This window comes from Electrophorus electricus, chromosome 3 (genome assembly GCF_041902795.1).
Source record: "Electrophorus electricus isolate QZ-2024a chromosome 3, ASM4190279v1, whole genome shotgun sequence".
In the NCBI taxonomy this organism is placed as follows: domain Eukaryota; kingdom Metazoa; phylum Chordata; class Actinopteri; order Gymnotiformes; family Gymnotidae; genus Electrophorus; species Electrophorus electricus.
This window is the reverse complement of record NC_137499.1, coordinates 8,897,501-8,916,847: the sequence shown is the minus strand read 5'-3', so window position 1 is coordinate 8,916,847 and position 19,347 is coordinate 8,897,501.

Here is a 19,347-nt window from a genome sequence, read left to right as displayed (position 1 = left end):
ACAGTATTCTAGATCATTGGTATCTTGGACTCTAACCTACTGTACTGGCCAGGTTGTATTCTAGGAGGAAATGACAAAGCACTTTTGTAAGTCGCTCTGGATAACAGGCGTCTGCTAAATGCCGTAAATGTAAATGTAAATGACTGTAAATTTGTAAATCCAATTTTTAACAACAACGTTTAATGTAGCTTCGACCAAAAACCCTTACACTCACTGGGTGCAAAATGTGTAACGATTTAAAATAGCCACAAAAAGAAGTGCGCTACTCCAAAGCCTTTTGTGAACATATAAAAGTAAAACAGATAAAAGCTTTTGAATGAGTTTGTATTGAAGTCTGTGAAAGCATACTGATCACAAATCTAGAGTTCCTCTGTTTCTAGACTCAGCTAGCTTGAGCCTCCTTCCTGCAACTTCAGAGAACGTCAGCAGGTTCAGAATGGTGACCAGAGTGAGCTCGAAGGACAAAGGAGATATGAAGGAATCTAATTTGGTCAGTCCACAAACATTACATGCACTATTTTCTTCTCGCTTCAGAACATTTTTAGGTAAATTAACTATTTTAGGTCATTAATATATTTGTTGTAGCTACTTAAATATTTTTTACATTGTTGACTAAAGTCATCATAATGTGTTGACTAAACTAATTATTAAGCAGTGCTGGACAAGCTACTTTAAAATATAGTTAATAATAGCCAGCTAGCTTAACTAGTTATCTAGCTATATTAGATATATTGCAAGACCAATGGGAAAAGTATATCTCTATAATAATCTGGAAATTACAAATAATGAACTGGATTATAAATGGGCCATAAAGCCTGCTTGGCTCTGTTCTCAGTGGTCTAGAGCCTGCTTAGACTCCTGACTCCTAGACTCCTCCACTCCACTCCACTCCCTCTACTCCCACTCTGCTCCCTCTCCACTCCATTCCCTCTACTCTCACTCCACTCCCACTCTACTCCCTCTACTCCCACTCCACTCCACTCCACTCTACTCACTCTACTCCCACTCCACTCCCACTCCACCCCCTCTACTCCCACTCACCCCACTCCACTCCCACTCTACTCCCACTCCACCCCCTCTACTCCCACTCTACTCCCTCTACTCCCACTCTACTCCCTCTAACCCCACTCCACTCCCACTCTACTCCCACTCCACCCCCTCTACTCCCACTCTACTCCCTCTACTCCCACTCTACTCCCTCTAACCCCACTCCACTCCCACTCCACTCCCTCTACTCCCACTCACCCCACTCCACTCCCACTCTACTCCCACTCCACCCCCTCTACTCCCACTCTACTCCCTCTACTCCCACTCACCCCACTCCACTCCCACTCTACTCCCACTCCACCCCCTCTACTCCCACTCTACTCCCTCTACTCCCACTCTACTCCCTCTAACCCCACTCCACTCCCACTCTACTCCCTCTACTCCCACTCTACTCCCTCTAACCCCACTCCACTCCCACTCCACTCCCTCTACTCCCACTCACCCCACTCCACTCCCACTCTACTCCCACTCCACCCCCTCTACTCCCACTCTACTCCCTCTACTCCCACTCCACTCCCTCTACTCCCACTCCACTCCCACTCCACCCCCTCTACTCCCACTCACCCCACTCCACTCCCACTCTACTCCCACTCCACCCCCTCTACTCCCACTCTACTCCCTCTACTCCCACTCTACTCCCTCTAACCCCACTCCACTCCCACTCCACTCCCTCTACTCCCACTACACTCCACTCCCACTCCACTCCCTCTACTCCCACTACACTCCACTCCCACTCTACCCCCTCTACTCCCTCCAATCCACCTCTACTCCCTCTACTCCCACTCTACTCCCTCTACTCCCACTCTACTCCCTCTACTCCCACTCACCCCACTCCACTCCCTCTACTCTCTCCACTGCACTCCACTCCCACTCTACTCCCTCTCCACACCCCTCCCACTCTAATGCCTCTACTCCCACTCCACTCCCACTCCACTCTACTCCCACTCCACTCCTCATCCACACCTACCTTTAACAATGACTAACATTTTCATCTACACACTACATCAACAATGACCAACACACTGCACACAATGACAAGGGTTTATATACATAAAGACGAACAAGGTGCAGGTGTTGTTACAAACAAAACAACCCTCCCACTGCACGTGACAATGACCAACGAGAATGCACACACTGACGGGTTTAAATAGACAGACAGACTTTCAACAGTAAACCCTGTGCAGGTGTGTGCAATCCCAGGTGGCGTGGTTACAAACAGTAGCCCACGTGTGGCGGGCCAAACTACATGTCTGTTAATGTCACTGTCTCTGTAACGTTGGTTTGTGCGAGTCTCGTGTTGCTGTGTATGTGTTCTTCGTCTAATGTTAATTGCATGCTCATGATTACTGTAAACTTTGTATGTGTGCCACCATTGTAGTCTGCATTTTATGTCAATAAACGTCCTTAACAGTCGAGGAAGCCATGCCCTGCGGCACCCGGGCCAGAAGCGTTACAAACAACTCATTTTTAAATACATATTAAAACAGAAGCGTTTTTGTCTGGCTCGAGTGGGTAGTGAGAAGTCAGAAGAAGAGATGACAGAGGGGAGTTGGAGTGGAGTTGAGTTGAATTGAGTAGAGTTAGAATGGAGTGACTACAGAACACTGAGTGAGGAGCAGATTTCTGCTGCTTCACTCCACTCACATGCTTCCAGGTGCTGTACAAGCCTAACTTCTTGTTGTCGTTGTTGTCAACAAAATGCACACTGGGAGCTTGAAGAACATCAAATGCAGCGTTTATCCTCACTAATGCACACGCTCCTCTAGATCTTCAGAGCAGAAGGACCTGGGTAAAAGATCTGTGTGCTAGGACTGCCATTTTCCTGGTCAGGCTTTAAATGTTATCAGGGCAAGGCATTCTCCATCGGTGCATTTCTCCCTGGTGCCTCTGTGCTGTCTTACTGTAAGAATGCTTCCAAAATGAGGCGGTGTCTTTTAAAAGGGGCGACCAAGGCCTCCAGTAGTTGGGACATAGAGACTAAGAGCTCCATTTTACATTACAAACACATACTTCTTTCCATTTATCTGTAAACCACAAAGCCTCTTCACCAAGAGGCCATTACAGTTTTTGTTCCTCCACGCGCTTCCAGAAGACGATCAAACCTCTAGCCTCAGTTCTTGGGCGTTTTCAGTTGTTGCTTGCATGAAGCTGGTTAGCTGAGGCTTTGGGCACGTTATTGGCAGTGTGTACAATAAAACCCCTAATTGCCCAGTCAAGGTGTGAGCCATTAGTGTCTCTGGAGGTAGGAAGCGACTGCTGTGAGATCACTGTTCTCAGCTTGGCACTTTTCCACATGCCCCTCACTGCTAATGGGACCCAGGAATGAGATATTGCTCTCTCTCGCTCCCTGTTCAACTCAGCCAGATTTCCTGTCAGACAGTGCTGCCCCCTGGAGGATGGAAGTAGAGCCGTCACCGCCTGGTTCACAACTCACACAGGGTTTGGTTTATAAAAATGTGCAATTTGTTTAATGTATAAATTTATTATACACAGACAAAGCTGAGAGGTGAAATGGCATCTATATTACTTCCTGTGACAAACCCAAACTAACGCGTCGTTGTAAGTTATGTGACGTTATCCGGTAGACGTCGGCTGCTTTTGTGCAGGTACTGTCATGGTAACGTGTGCTCCTGCTATAATCAACTCAAGATTCATACCATAAAGAGAGATTTAATACATTTCCTTCCCAATAGTAAATAAAACAATATGGGGAAAAATAATTTTAGATTGAACTTAACCATGCCTACAGCAGATGATATATACCAGAGCGTCTCACCCCACCTAAAGGCTTGGCCTCTGTAACGAATCCCCTCAGTAACAAGCGAGACAGAATGCATGTGCAGGGGGCAGTTCATCAGCAAGAGAAACACAATCACCAAAAGGGCAAAATGAACAGGGGCGAGGGGAAGACACCGAGGTAGAACGATACATTAACTAGACAAACGAAAAGCACGGGTGACGATAATGCAGCGAGCGGACTAGAAACAAGACCGACACATATGACTTACCAAAATAACCAACCAAGTAGAAGACAAAATACAGGGCTTAAATAACTAAGACAATCAGGTACAGAACAGACTCAGGTGAACATGGGAACAGGGAGAAACAAAACACGGACCGGAATCAAGGAACAGACGACGGGTGGCGAAAATGAAACTAAGGAGTGGAATCAGGAAGCGCAGGAAAATAGACGACAGGGAAACCATGAAAACAACAGGGAAGCCAGGATGGCAGCCACTCCTGACAGCCACAGAACAACACCTGAAATCAATCAATCAATCAATCAATCAATCAAACAATCAATCAATTTCCAACCGCTCCCCAGCTCCGCCCATCTTTATTTGTCTTGAGAAGAAACGTTCTCAACACTCTCTCTCCTACACGTCTCTCTCATGAACAGTCTCTCTTCTGATCAGCCCATTCTTCTCCTTCCCATGTACTGCCTCTGACTCCGGTCCAGGCTTTAAACGGGTGTGTTTCACACAATCCTGGTCTCCGGTCCATGCCTCTAACTCCACATTTGGATGCACCCTCAACAACCCCACACCCCGTCAAACCCCCCCCCCCCCCCCAAGGTTTCTGTTTCTCCTGGTCTTACGCACGTATCCCAGGAAAGGCCTGATGATCTGCTCCATCTGTTCACAGACTCTTTGCACATTGAGTAACCTCTCCCAAAGCACACTGGGTAACCTCTCCCAAAGCCTCTAAGTCCTTCTCCCTCACACCACATTCCTCAGTCCTCTTTTCCCAGTGACGGGAAGGCAGGAGTAGGAGGGGACGCAGTCCCCTCGTCTTTGGCAGGAGTAGGAGGGGACGCAGTCATATCACAGAGCTCCGTGGCGTATCCCAGACTCGAATTACACTGGGGGTTATGGAGACATGATGGATTGTGTGAAAAAAACGACAGAGTTTTCGTGTGTGTGTGTGGAGTGCTGCATTATCTCGGACAGTGGCCTGCAGTGTGACAGCCAAGATGACAGTGCCAAATTACACACGTACCGAACACCCCGAGAGGTTGGATCTCTCCTTCTCTCTGTTGTTCAGTGCACATATCATGAAGCCTGACATTCACCTCCTATCAACGTACACACACACACACACACCAGATAGGTGTGGAGGTTCCCAGTTCCAGCCCAGTCCTGAAGGTTCTGACTGTTCATCTGCTCTGTCACCTCTCGTACTGCTTATGCCTGGAGGACGCTGGGAGGGGCGAGCTCTAAGGGCAGAACTAAGAGTCGGAGATACAGAAGTTCGTGAGGTAACGTTGTGTCCACTAGATGGCACCAGAGCATTATGACTGTCCTCAGAGCCCATGGAGCGTGCTGGTCAGGTCCAGACTGTGTGTCTACATTGCTCGGTGGACGTGTAGAGCCCCATTATAGCGTGAATGGGGGTTTTGGAGGCAGGACTGGAGCCCTGGCTCTTCTGGAGGCTAATCGGAGGAGGTTCCAGACTTCCAGGCCCCTCTGTGTGTGGATGCAGGTTATAGCTGTTACTGCACTAGCTAAGACTGTAATAGTTTATACTGGGTTTGACGTTTCTACTGGTTTGGCCGTTTTGTGCATAGGCCAACGACCTGTACATCCCTCCACACACATTTTGTATGAGTTCCAGACTTCCAAAACTTTCAAAAAGCAGCTACTTCACTTACCACCTCCTCTAGGAGATGCTAGAGTCTGGTACGTTAGGAAGATGTTGGATTGAGGAGGTGCTAGAGTCTGGTACATTAGGAAGATGTGGGATTGAGGAGGTGCTAGAGTCTGGTACGTTAGGAAGATGTGGGATTGAGGAGGTGCTAGATTCTGGTGCATTAGGAAGATGTGGGATTGAGGAGGTGCTAGAGTCTGGTGCGTTAGGGAGATGAGTGTCACAGCTGTAAAAGTTCAAAAGAGAAGCTAATTTACAAAATCTCTTACTCTCTCACTCTCTGTCACATACACCCACATATACACATAGATCATGAAAACAGTGGTAGCACACACACACACACACACACACAGAAATACACAGCTGTGCATGTGTATTAAATTATCCCCTTTCCCATCCCCCCTGGCCCCATACACACACACACACACACACACACACACACACACACACACACACACACACACAGGTCTCTCATGTGATGGCGTCTCTAGAGTGTCAAAATAGCCCCTGGAGAAATTCCTCAGATATTTTCATGGATTCTGCAGGACAATGGGGGGATAGAGAGAGAGAGAGAGAGAGAGAGAGAGAGAGAGAGAGAGGGAACGAAGGAGAGAGATGGAGAGAGGGAGAGGGAAAGAGAGAGAGGGAGATGGAGAGAGGGAGGGAAAGAGAGAGGGAATGAGGGAGGGAGATGGAGAGATGGAGAGAGGGAGCGAGAGAGGGAATCATGCAATCATCGGTAAAAAGTGCTCCTGCTAAATATAGAATCACATGGAAGAAGAACTTTTGATCATTTTATTGAGGAGGACAAGAAGGATAAGAAGTATACTGGAAAGGTCAAACTGAACAAGCAGCTGATTAATTCCAATCTCAGCTCTTCCCTTATATCGCATTATAGTGCTCATATTAGAGTGCATGAAACGATTATATTAAAGCGTATTCAACATATATTATATTGTATATTATTACATATATTTAACAAAGAAGAAAATCCAATCGAATGCATGCCCATAATCTTGGCCCTGCCCCTTTTTACATCCGAAGCAACATCACAAACAACAAGAGACTGTCGTGATCGCCCCTGTAGATCATTTGAATAAATGATTTTCCTGTTTGTGTGCTATGAGGTACCATAGCTGTAAGTGTTCTGTGACTGGACCAATCAGCATGCAGGAGTCTGCCTAGTTTCAGTTATATGAGCACTCTGTGTTGAAGAGACTCATTGTTTCTCAACGTTGTTAACTAGTCAACGGTTCATTTTGACATAACAACCAACATCTACAGCCCCTCCTTGCTGTCTCGGTTCCCATGGCAATGCCTTCTGTCTTGTTTTCTTCGTTCCACCCCCTGGTTTTCTTCCCAGCCTGTTATTAGTTTCACCTGTGCCTTGTTATTACCTTGTTAGTTTGTACATTTAAGCCATGTGTTTTTGTGCCTGTTTGTCAGTTATTGTGGAGTTATTTTCGTTACTCAGCCTCATCCTCCGTTGTTATATTAGGAGGATGCCCCCCTGAGTCTTGGTTCCTCTCCAGGTTTCTTCCTCGTGCTCTAGGGAGTTTTTCCTCACCACTGTCTCCTTTGTCTTGCTCACTGGGGGCTTGGACTCAAACATTTGTAAAGCTGCTTTGTGACAACATCTGTTGTAAAAGGTGCTATAGAAATACATTTTGATTAGATTTTGATATTGCAGTGCTCTTTTTCTTGTTTCTTATTTTGCATTGCCATAGTGTTCCCTTGTGTTCTGTGTCTGTTTTAGCCTCTGCTTTGCCTCCCATGTTGTTCCGGTTCGTATCCCTCTCTTAATAAACACCTTTCTGCACTTGCCTCGTGCCTCTCGCCTCATACCTGCTAAAGCGTTACAAAGACTGTGTTTGCTGACTAAGGCTTCTGACTAACAGAAGCCCTATGAGTAATCTCCTTTTCTCCACAGAGCTCACTAGTTCATCACACAAAGCTTCCTTCCACCATTACAGGTGCATTATCAAGAGAGACAGCTACAAAGGAGAACTGTAGTGTCTAAGGACAGCGAGAAGTTATGTGAGCAGCAGCTTTTAATACTTAACATATACCACAGTGGCACAATTATAGAAGAAAATTAGTCTGCTCTCCAAATTGTACCACATCAATCCCAATCCCAACTCCCACCGCCAGTTTCCAATCCCAATCCCAACTCCTGCTGCCATTCTCCAATCCCAATCCCATCTCCCAGCCTCCAGTCTTCAATCCCAATCCCATCTCCCAGCCTCCAGTCTCCAATCTCATTCCCAACTCCCACTGCCAACTTCCAATCCCAATCCCAACTCTTGCTGCCATTCTCCAATCCCAATACCAACTCCCAGCCTCCAGTCTTTCATCCCAATCCCATCTCCCAGCCTCCAGTCTCCAATCTCATTCCCAACTCCCACTACCAGCTTCCAATCCCAATCCCAATTCCCACTGCCATTGTTACATCCCAATCCCATCTCCCAGCCTCCAGTCTCCAATCCCAATCCCATCTCCCAGCCGCCAGTCTACAGGATCAACAGTGAAGGAAAACCTCTCACTCCTAAAGGTGGAAGAGGTAGAGCTCAGAAATAAAACATCATCTCACTTCATCGCTGGTGATGAGGCCAAGGACCTTAAGATGAACTAAACAAGACTGATTATTAACATTCAGAGATGAGAGAGAGCTTGAGAACAACCAAAGCAGAATGATCAGATGAGCCAAAAGAAAGTAGAACAGATTTAGAACCTAAAAGCAGCTGTGGGTCAAGCTCTGGAAGAGGTCCAGAGATCATTAAGGGTATTATCACACTGCAGCTTTTCTCCAGACCCAGGTCCACTTGTTCTGTGAGTTCAGGTGAATGGTGAAAGCTGTTTTCCAGCTCAGGAGTGCTCCAGAGTGCCGATCTCTTTTCCTTCAGAAATCATTTGTCTGTGGAAGCTATCCGCTCCCAGCGCCGTGTGTGGGGCGATGTCATTGGTTCATTTTTCAAGGTGACTGCTTCCAGTTATCAGGTTACTTCCCTTTTCAAGTTTTGTGTGTTTGCTGAGTAAATAAAAATGTACTGTCCAGATAAAGTTTTTAAATCTAAACTTTTTACTCTACAGCAATGTATAGACATGCAATACAGCACAAATCCAAGCAAAATAATAAACAGTAGCAAACAGATGAAGCTTCTTATGACTGTTTTGCAAGTCTACGCAGAGTAAAGTGACATAAGGGATTGCACGATTGATCCACGGTTCGGTTAGAGTGCTTGTGTATGACAGGAAACCAGTGTTACACTGAGAGAGGCAGCCATCAGAGCCAATGAGAGACTCTGACAAGCTCCTACACTGAGAGAGGCAGCCATCAGAGCCAATGAGAGACTCTGACAAGCTCCTACACTGAGAGAGGCAGCCATCAGAGCCAATGAGAGACTCTGACGAGCTCCTACACTGAGAGAAGCAGCCATCAGAGCCAATGAGAGACTCTGACGAGCTCCTACACTGAGAGAGGCAGCCATCAGAGCCAATGAGAGACTCTGACGAGCTCCTACACTGAGAGAAGCAGCCATCAGAGCCAATGAGAGACTCTGACGAGCTCCTACACTGAGAGAAGCAGCCATCAGAGCCAATGAGAGACTCTGACGAGCTCCTACACTGAGAGAGGCAGCCATCAGAGCCAATGAGAGACTCCCAGAAGCACAGAAAACCATGTCTTCCCTCCTCCCACATGATGATGGACTTTCACAGAGTTCATGATAATAATATGGAGCTTTTCAGGGTCTGTGCCCTGATACCAAATGTACACACTGCACATCATAGATACATCACTGTACTTCATAAACACATCACTGCACATCATAGATACATCACTGCACATCATAGATACATCACTGTACTTCATAAACACATCACTGCACATCATAGATACATCACTGTACTTCATAAACACATCACTGCACATCATAGATACATCACTGTACTTCATAAACACATCACTGCACATCATAGATACATCACTGTACTTCATAAACACATCACTGCACATCATAGATACATCACTGCACATCATAGATACATCACTGTACTTCATAAACACATCACTGCACATCATAGATACATCACTGTACTTCATAAACACATCACTGTACATCATAGACACATCACTGTACTTCATAAACACATCACTGTACATCATAGACACATCACTGTACTTCATAAACACATCACTGTATATCGTAGATGCACCACTGTATATCATAGACACATCACTGTATATCGTAGACGCATCACTGTATATCATAGACGCACCACTGTATATCATAGACACATCACTATATATTGTAGACACATCACTGTATATCATAGACGCATCACTGTACATCATAGACGCATCACTGTATATTGTAGAAGTATCACTGTACATCATAAACATATCACTGTACATCATAGACACATCACTATATATTGTAGACACATCACTGTATATCGTAGACGCATCACTACGATAGACGCATCACTGTATATTGTAGAAGTATCACTGTACATCATAAACACATCACTGTATATTGTAGACACATCACTGTATATTGTAGACACATCACTGTATATTGTAAACGCATCACTGTATATCATAGATGCATCACTGTACATCATAAACATATGACTGTACATCATAGACACATCACTGTATATTGTAGACGCATCACTGTATATCGTAGATGCATCACTGTACATCAGAGACACATCACTGTATATTGTAGACACATCACTGTATATCGTAGACGCATCACTGTACATCATAGACACATCACTGTATATTGTAGACGCATGACTTTATATCGTAGACGCATCACTGTACATCATAAACACATCACTGTACATCATAGACACATCACTGTATATTGTAGACACATCACTGTATATCGTAGACGCACCACTGTATATCATAGACACATCACTGTATACTGTAGACGCATCACTGTATATCGTAGATGCATTACTGTACATCATAAACACATCACTGTATATCCAACATACATCACTGTTTATTGCAAATGCATCACTGTATATTATACTTGCATCCACCCCCATCACACACATGACCATGACCTCAACACACAGGGAGTAAAATTCTTGGATTTTTTGGATGTACTAGTAATAGTCAGAATACAACAGGAAAATGAATTCTCACGACACCCTCAACCAGCAACTCCACAATGACCTGAACTATCAGCTAAAGCACACAGTCAACCAGAGATACACACGCAGTGAACAAGAGATACACACGCAGTGAACCAGAGATACACACACAGTGAACCAGTTATGCACACAGTGAACCAGAGATACACACACAGTGAACCAGAGATACACACGCAGTGACTGAGAGATACACATGCAGTGAACCAGAGATACACACGCAGTGAACGAGAGACACAATGCAATGAAACAGAGCTACACACGCAGTGAACCAGTTACACACGCAGTGAACAAGAGATACACACGCAGTGAACCAGAGATACACACACAGTGAACCAGTTATGCACACAGTGAACCAGAGATACACACACAGTGAACCAGAGATACACACGCAGTGACTGAGAGATACACATGCAGTGAACCAGAGATACACACGCAGTGAACGAGAGACACAATGCAATGAAACAGAGCTACACACGCAGTGAACCAGTTACACACGCAGTGAACAAGATACACACGCAGTGAACCAGAGATACACACACAGTGAACCAGAGATACACACGCAGTGAACGAGAGATACAATGCAATGACCCAGAGCTACACACGCAGTGAACAAGAGATACACATGCAGTGAACCAGAGATACACACACAGTGAACCAGAGTTACACACACAGTGAAACAGTTACACATGCAGTGAACTGGAGATACACACACAATGAACCAGAGATCCACATGCAGTGAACCAAAGATACACACACAGTGAACCAGATACACACACAGTGAACCAGAGTTACACACGCAGTGAACCAGAGTTACACACACAGTGAATGAGAGGTACACACACAGTGTACCAGAGTTACACATACAGTGAACAAGAGATACACGCACAGTGAACCAGAGATACACATGCAGTGAACCAGAGATAAGCATGCATTAATTACCACTGCATTCAAATTTCAAATTAAATAACATAACGCATGGTGCATATACACTACTCCTACATTTGACACAATAGGCTACGTAACGTTTAATATATAAAATATATTTACTTACGAATTCCTCTAACATTAGTTGTTGGAACATACAAATCTTACATTCCAATATATCTGGAAACAAAACATTAGGTGAGGAGTTCAGTAAGAACCTAAAAGGCACGGATACTGTTATCGTCCATGAAAGAGACAACTCTCAGACAGCAATACTGGTGTTCCCTCCTCAAAAATCTAAAATCGAACATTGCTGTGACTCAGGTGGGATAGTTATCTGGTATGAAGTTAAATATGAACACCTAACTAAGATGGAGAGAGAGAGAGACAGAGAGACAGAGAGAGAGAGAGAGAGAGAGAGAGAAAGATTCATCACAAGAGAAAAAAAAGAGATTCATCAGTTTGCCTTGAAATTAAGTCTCTTTTTGCCCAGCAGTCACTTTAGCTGTGTGTGGTAAACATTCCTTCCTCAGCAGGCTCATGTTCAGGAGGAATGTTTTCCCCATTAAAAGCATCAGTTACATTCTTCCAGGCCCATGGACACGATTTGATATGTGGAGGTCAGAATGCCAAGACTGGCACTGAAACAGAATGACATTGACAATACGGAGAACACTTTCATTCATACAGATGACATTACCCATGATTCCAAACACTGCCTAACGTTATGACAGTTAGGACAACATTAGCAACAGACAAGGGGAAGAAGTTTTACAACTGGTCCAGACACCCTGGAAGTTGGAAGAGGAAGACACCATAAAAGCTGGATGACAAGAGACGAAGAACTGAGCTGACACCATGAATCAGTGGAATCAGAAGAAGGAACACACGTTTTCATCTGTTGCACAAAATATAAATCAATAAGGCACACACAAATTCAGAAAATGAACAGTGTGTGCAGTTTTCTTTCTGACTCTGTTCTACTGGTCGAGGAGCCAGAGACAGTCCACGCAGCACTAAAGGCTAAAGCTTGCCTCCTATACGGACTTATACAGACACACTGGGTTGGGATGGTTCTCTGTTGATTTATTCATTTATGTATGCAATTCTTTAAAGGCTTTGTAGTTGTTGTTGAATATTAATGTTGTTTTCCCAATTCATTTTGGGAGAGAGAGAGAGAGAGAGAGAGAGAGAGAGAGAGAGAGAGAGAGAGAGAGAGAGAGAAGACGATGTTGGATTTGGACCATAGAATATATACGCAGTTTATGATTAGACTGAGACAACTCAGTCAGGTCTCTGGCTCTGGCTTTGAGAGCGCCCCCTGTCTGCCAAACAGCAGACATGCAGGGCCACTAAGACCAGGAACGTGCAGTCTCTGTACCGGTCACCAGAGGGAAGCATGGTGCTAGGAAACGCTCCTCGTGCATTCAGCACACACCTCTAAGGAAGAAGTGTGGGAGAATGTTTTTATTATATCATTCATGGCAAATTTAAGTAAATATGCATAAACATGAACTGTGCATATGTGACTTTGAATTTGGACTCTTTAGGCACACAGGTAATTCCTCTACATACTATTACTATAATTGAAAAACTGAAGAGACAGAGAGAGAGACAGAGAGAGAGAGAGAGAGAGAGAGAGAGAGAGAGAGATTGTTGTTGATGGCATCAGTGATTCTGTTACTGTTTCTGTCATTAATTCTGTCACTAATAGTGCTTTTTTTATCCCTGAATGCTTTTCATTGACTAGTGGAATTCTTACCATCACAGGCAATGTTGTACTGGACACAGTCATGACAATAACACTATCCTGAACTGAACTTAGAGAGAGAGATGAGAGAGACAGAAAGAGAGAAAAAGGGAAAGAGAGAGAGAGAGAGAGAGAGAGAGAGAGAGAGAGAGAGAGGTCCAACCACAATAAAGAAGCTTTACCTTTCCTTCTTATCCCTTTCAACTCTTACATCAAAGGATGAGTCTAAAAACAGATATGCTCTGTGTGTGCGTGTGTGTGTGTGTGTGTGTGTGTGTGTGTGTGTGTGTGTGTGTGTGTGCGCGTGTGTATCCTTCTGTCCCTCTGCTCTATCCTATTCATGATTTATATGAAACACACACAGTGTGTAAATCACACATTCAACCCTGAGGCCTTTTATGTGCTGGAATGTCAATCTCTCTCTCTCTCTCTCTCTCTCTCTCTCTCTCTCTCTCTCTCTCTCTCTCTATCTATCTATCTATCTATCTATCTATCTATCTATCTATTAGTCTCTCTCTCTCTTACTCTCTCCTTCTCTTTTCCTTCTCTCTCTCTCTCTCACGCACACACACACCTATTCACAGTGTTTTGTGTTACTGAAGCATGTAGAACAGAGAGAGAGAGAAAATGTAGTAAACCTCTCAGAGTTTCCAGAGAAGCAGAGCGTTTAGGACAATTGTCCTTCATCAGCTGCGCAAGCAGAATGTTTTAAATATAAAACATTTGGCACATGCTACAATTCCATATACATTATATATTATATATCAAAAACCATTAAAACAAAAAAATTTAAAATATTACTTTAATCCTCCGTTTATGCACTTTTCATTCACAGTCATTTAGCGATTGTAACGATGAGGATGCAGAGCAGGATGTGGGGACGAGTCGAGTAAAACAGAGACATACGTTTATTAACACAACAAAGAAGACGTAGCTCACAGGCTGTCGGGGTTAAACATCGACAACATCCACGACTAGACAAGAGACTTATATACGCGCACAATAATGACACAGAATAAAGATCAGGTAAAAAACATGAGAGGGCGTGACCATGCAAACACACACACACACACACACACACACATGCATGAAGACTTTAAGGGGAGGGGCCGTATTGTGACAGCACTACAGTTACTGGGTTATGAGCTGTGGGCAAACTGTGAGCAATTCATGAACACTGAGGGTGAACATGGAGTATGAGCAGCAGGGAAAACCGGATGAGGAATCTGTCTGGCCTAGGTCTACAAATATTTGGCGTTCTGTTCTACCATTACTCTGCTTTCTCTTCAACATGTTTTTGATGAAGAACAGGACAGAGAAAGAGAGAGAGGGAGGGAGAGAGCGAGAGAGAGTTCTAAACTCCTAAAACAATCCTAAGCACAAAGTTAATGTTTTTTTAATACGCGAGACTTAAAAAGACGACTGTAATATTCACGTTCCCTGTCCTGCTTTGGAGAGTGAGCAAACATTTCCTGCAAAGACTGCATTTTTAAGCCAAAAAAGACCCAACCAGCAGGAGACCAGAGGGAGCATAGGTCACATGTCACAGTGTGTAGACCAACTCAGACGTCAGGTCATAGGTCACGATGTGTAGACCGACTCAGACATCAGGAGCACAGGTCACGGTGTGTAGACCGACTCAGATGTCAGGTCACAGGTCACGGTGTGAAGACCGACTCAGACGTCAGGTCACAGGTCATGGTTTGTAGACCAACTCAGACATCAGGCCAAGGAGCAGAGCACCGCCAGAACAGATGAGAGAAAAGCAGCAGCAAATGAAACTTCAAAATTCACATTTGGAGACAAGTCTATTTGAGTATATTTGACTGTAGTCATCTGCATATATTTCTTAAAATCAATAACAAAGCATTAACCCATCTCCACCCAAAAAACATATCTGCTCCAGACATTAAGAGCACACAAAACTAGGCCTGTTAACACTCATGATTCCGTGCAAATTCCTTCTTCTGACAGGATGTGAAAACATATAACACTCATAGGATCTCAATCAGAATTCCAGACAGGAAGTGTTCCATTTTGGCACTGGGAATTGTGCTCTGTTAAAACAAACCAAAAGAAATGCATCACAGTCCAGGAGAAGAACTCTGCTTAACACAAACCTGTCTGATTACCCAGAGATGCAAAACAAACTTTATTTGGATCACTGATCCTTCTAACATGTGGAAGTCCTGCATGCTTCCTGCTGGGACTCCACCCCCTGCAGGATTGCAGGGCTGCACAGATGCAGTGACCACTCTGACCTCCAGGGGGCAACAGTTTTCATCCAAGAGGATCTGGAAAACCTTTGAGACTTTTTGTTTGTTGTTTTTTGAGACTTTTTGTTTGTTGTTTTTTGTTTTGTTTTGAGAATAGTTTTGCCAGCTTTAAGAAGGTCATTACTGACCCTCAGGTTCTCTCCTAATCTAATCCTAACCCTAACCCTGACCTTGGCCCTAACCCTAACCCATACATTAACCCGAATCCTAACCCTGACCTTGACCCTAACCCTAATCCTAACCCATACATTAACCCGAATCCTAGAACTAACATTAAACCCCAATCCTAACCCTAATCCTAACATTAATCCTGACCCTAAACATGAACCTAACCCTAACCCATATATTAAGCCTAACCCTAATCTTAACCCTAACATTAAACCCTAACCCTAATCCTAGCATTAACCCTGACCCTAAACCTGACCCTAACCCTAAACACCAGAACCAAAGCTACCTATGAATAAAATGTATTTCAAAAATTTCCTTCCTCAACCACCTCTTCCCACCAGCAAATAGCTCCATTTTCTCCAACTGAAATGTGTGTGTGTGTGTGTGTGTGTGTGTGTGTGTGTGTGTGTGTGTGTGTGTGTGTATGGAAGAAAGAGCTCCTCGTGTCACAGATAGAGCAGGTTTTATCCATGTCTCTCTATCCGGGGAGGAACCTGGAGGCACAGGAGCCAGAATTCCACGGATTCCTACACAGACAAGAGCAATCAGCAGCCATTCTGACAACACACACACACACACACACACACACACACAGTGTACTGCCCTGTGTTAACGCTACTACCCTGTGTTAACCATGTGTTAGCCCTGTGTTAGCACTCCTGCCTTGTGTTATGTTTTCATTTAAAGGGTGATTACAAATTGTCAGGAGGGAGAGAGGTAGAGAGATGGAGGGAGAGAGAGAGAGATGGAGGGAGAGAGAGAGATAGAGGGAGAGACTGGAATAGCAGCATGGCATATTTTTGAGTTTTTGTCATTCTTATCTCTGAGTCTCCTTCAGGCAGGAAATGATTCTCGCAGACAAAGAGAGAGAGAGAGAGAGAGAGAGAGAGAGAGAAAGAGAGAGAGAGAGAGAGAGAGAGAGAGGGGTAGATGGGGTAAAGAAGAGGGGGAGGGAGAGATTCCTGGAACTGTAGAGGTTTAGCTGAAGTCAAGTTGGCAGGAAATTCCCATAATACCCACAAATACTGCTCTCTCTCGTTCTCATTCTCTCTCTCTCTCTCTCTCTCTCTCTCTCTCTCTCTCTCTCTCTCTCTCTCTCTCTCTCTCTCTCTCTCTCTCTCTCTCTCTCTCTCTCTCTCTCTCTCACACACACACACACACACACACTCCATCAAGTAATCAATTGCACCCCCAGATGTGCAGTCATCTTCATATCAACTTTCAGGGACTGTGTGTTATCTGTGGTTATCTATCCCATCTGTGGTTATCTATCCCAATAGAGGTTAGTTAGACCAGCAGTGGTTATCTATCCCAATAGAGCTTAGTTGGCCCAGCAGTGGTTATCTATCCCAATAGAGGTTAGTTAACCCAGCAGTGGTTATCTATCCCAATAGAGGTTAGTTAACCCAGCAGTGGTTATCTATCCCAATAGAGGTTAGTTAACCCAGCAGTGGTTATCTATCCCAATAGAGGTTAGTTGGCCCAGCAGTGGTTATATATCCCAATAGAGGTTAGTTGGCCCAGCAGTGGTTATCTATCCCAATAGAGGTTAGCTAACCCAGCAGTGGTCATCTATCCCAATAGAGGTTAGTTAACCCAGCAGTGGTCATCTATCCCAATAGAGGTTAGTTAGACCAGCAGTGGTCATCTATCCAAATAGAGGTTAGTTAACCCAGCAGTGGTTATCTATCCCAGTAGAGGTTAGTTAGCCCAGCAGTGGTTATCTATCCCAATAGAGGTTAGTTAACCCAGCAGTGGTCATCTATTCCAATAGAGGTTACAGTTTTGCAAAACATTCAGTAGGAATGGAGACTGATGTGTAGTGACAAAGTGCTTATATTCTACTGTGGTGTCCGTTGTCATCCAGAGGAGGGTCTTGCTTCCTCTCCAGGTTTCCTCCTCACCGCTGTTGTCCTTGTCTTGCTCACTGGGGGCTTGAACTCAGACATTTGTGAAGCTGCAAAATTTGTGACAATGGCTGGTGTAAAAAGAGCTATAGAAATAAATTTGATTTGATTTGAATATAGAAATAAATTTGACTTTGACTTTGCTTAATTGGGTCTACAGTGATCAAACTAAGCTATTAATATGAAATGCAATTCATGTAACTCAGGCATTACATAAAGCCTGTGGTCCTTCATAAGAACTAGGACACATTTAAAGAAGGTGGGGTGCTGTACATTTACACTCACATAAGACAAAGACAGTAATGTTAACAGTGTTTTTACTTACATTTCATCTAATTTGATTGAAACTAATCAGAAACTGAATCAAACTCGACTGAACTGAACTTGACTGAACTGAAGTGAATTATACTGAAACTGAATTGAAATGAAATGAAACTCCGCTGAACTGAAAGTCAGCTTAAATACACTTTCTGGAATTTGAATTAGGCATGGATGTCCAACAAAGATATAACAACGCAGAATTAGCTGTAACGGTCCAGTGTATCCAAAGGCCGACGGCACCGTGAGCAGTGGCGCCCGGCTCAAACCCGAGGTGTGGACGAGTGGGCACACCTGTTACGGAGCGTGAGACAGTGAAGGTGTAGAAAGACGATAGCTGAGGACACCACAACAGACGTAATGAAATCAGCGTGTCTGATGGGGGTCGGTGTTCTGCTTCAGTGAGTGTGCAAACACCACTGATAGGAACACACACACACACACACACACACACACACACTCATACATGCAAGCATGTGCATGTGAGCACAAACACTTCCTTACCCTCAGCACTCCTCTCCAATGTGTGTGTGTTCGTTCTGGAACCCCCATACAGCAGTACAGATCAAGGGCTGTACTCTTTAGAGAGGTGAGATACTACCTGATAACAATCACTGCCTTTCTCTGTCTCTCTCTCCTGCTCTCAATGTCAATTCTCTCTCTGCTCTTTCTGTCTCTCTCCCTCTCTCAACTGACAAATATTCACAAAATATTCATAAATCAACATGTTGTTAAATCAAAAGCTATAATCCACAATACTACACACAATACTGTCACTGCTAACAGTGACAACAACACTCCTCTTTCCATCATCCATCCTTTTCTTTTACTGTGACCTCCGTAACAAATAATAGCAATGCTAAAACAATAATGCGGACGCTAATATCTCTTTCTTTCAGCTGCTCTCTCGTGCGAGATTGTTTCAGTAAAGGCACTGAAAGTCTTCCGTTTCTAGTCTTACTTTGGCAGCAGAGTAAACAAATGAACACACGAAATAGTATTTTAAAAATGTAAAAACTGTGAATCAAATAATTTTTGATTTTACAATCAGTACCCAAAACCACAATGAAACTGTCAGTAGTCCATTTGTGTGGCTCGGAAGCTGTTCAATCACAGCATCTACTACCAGCACCATTGCCTA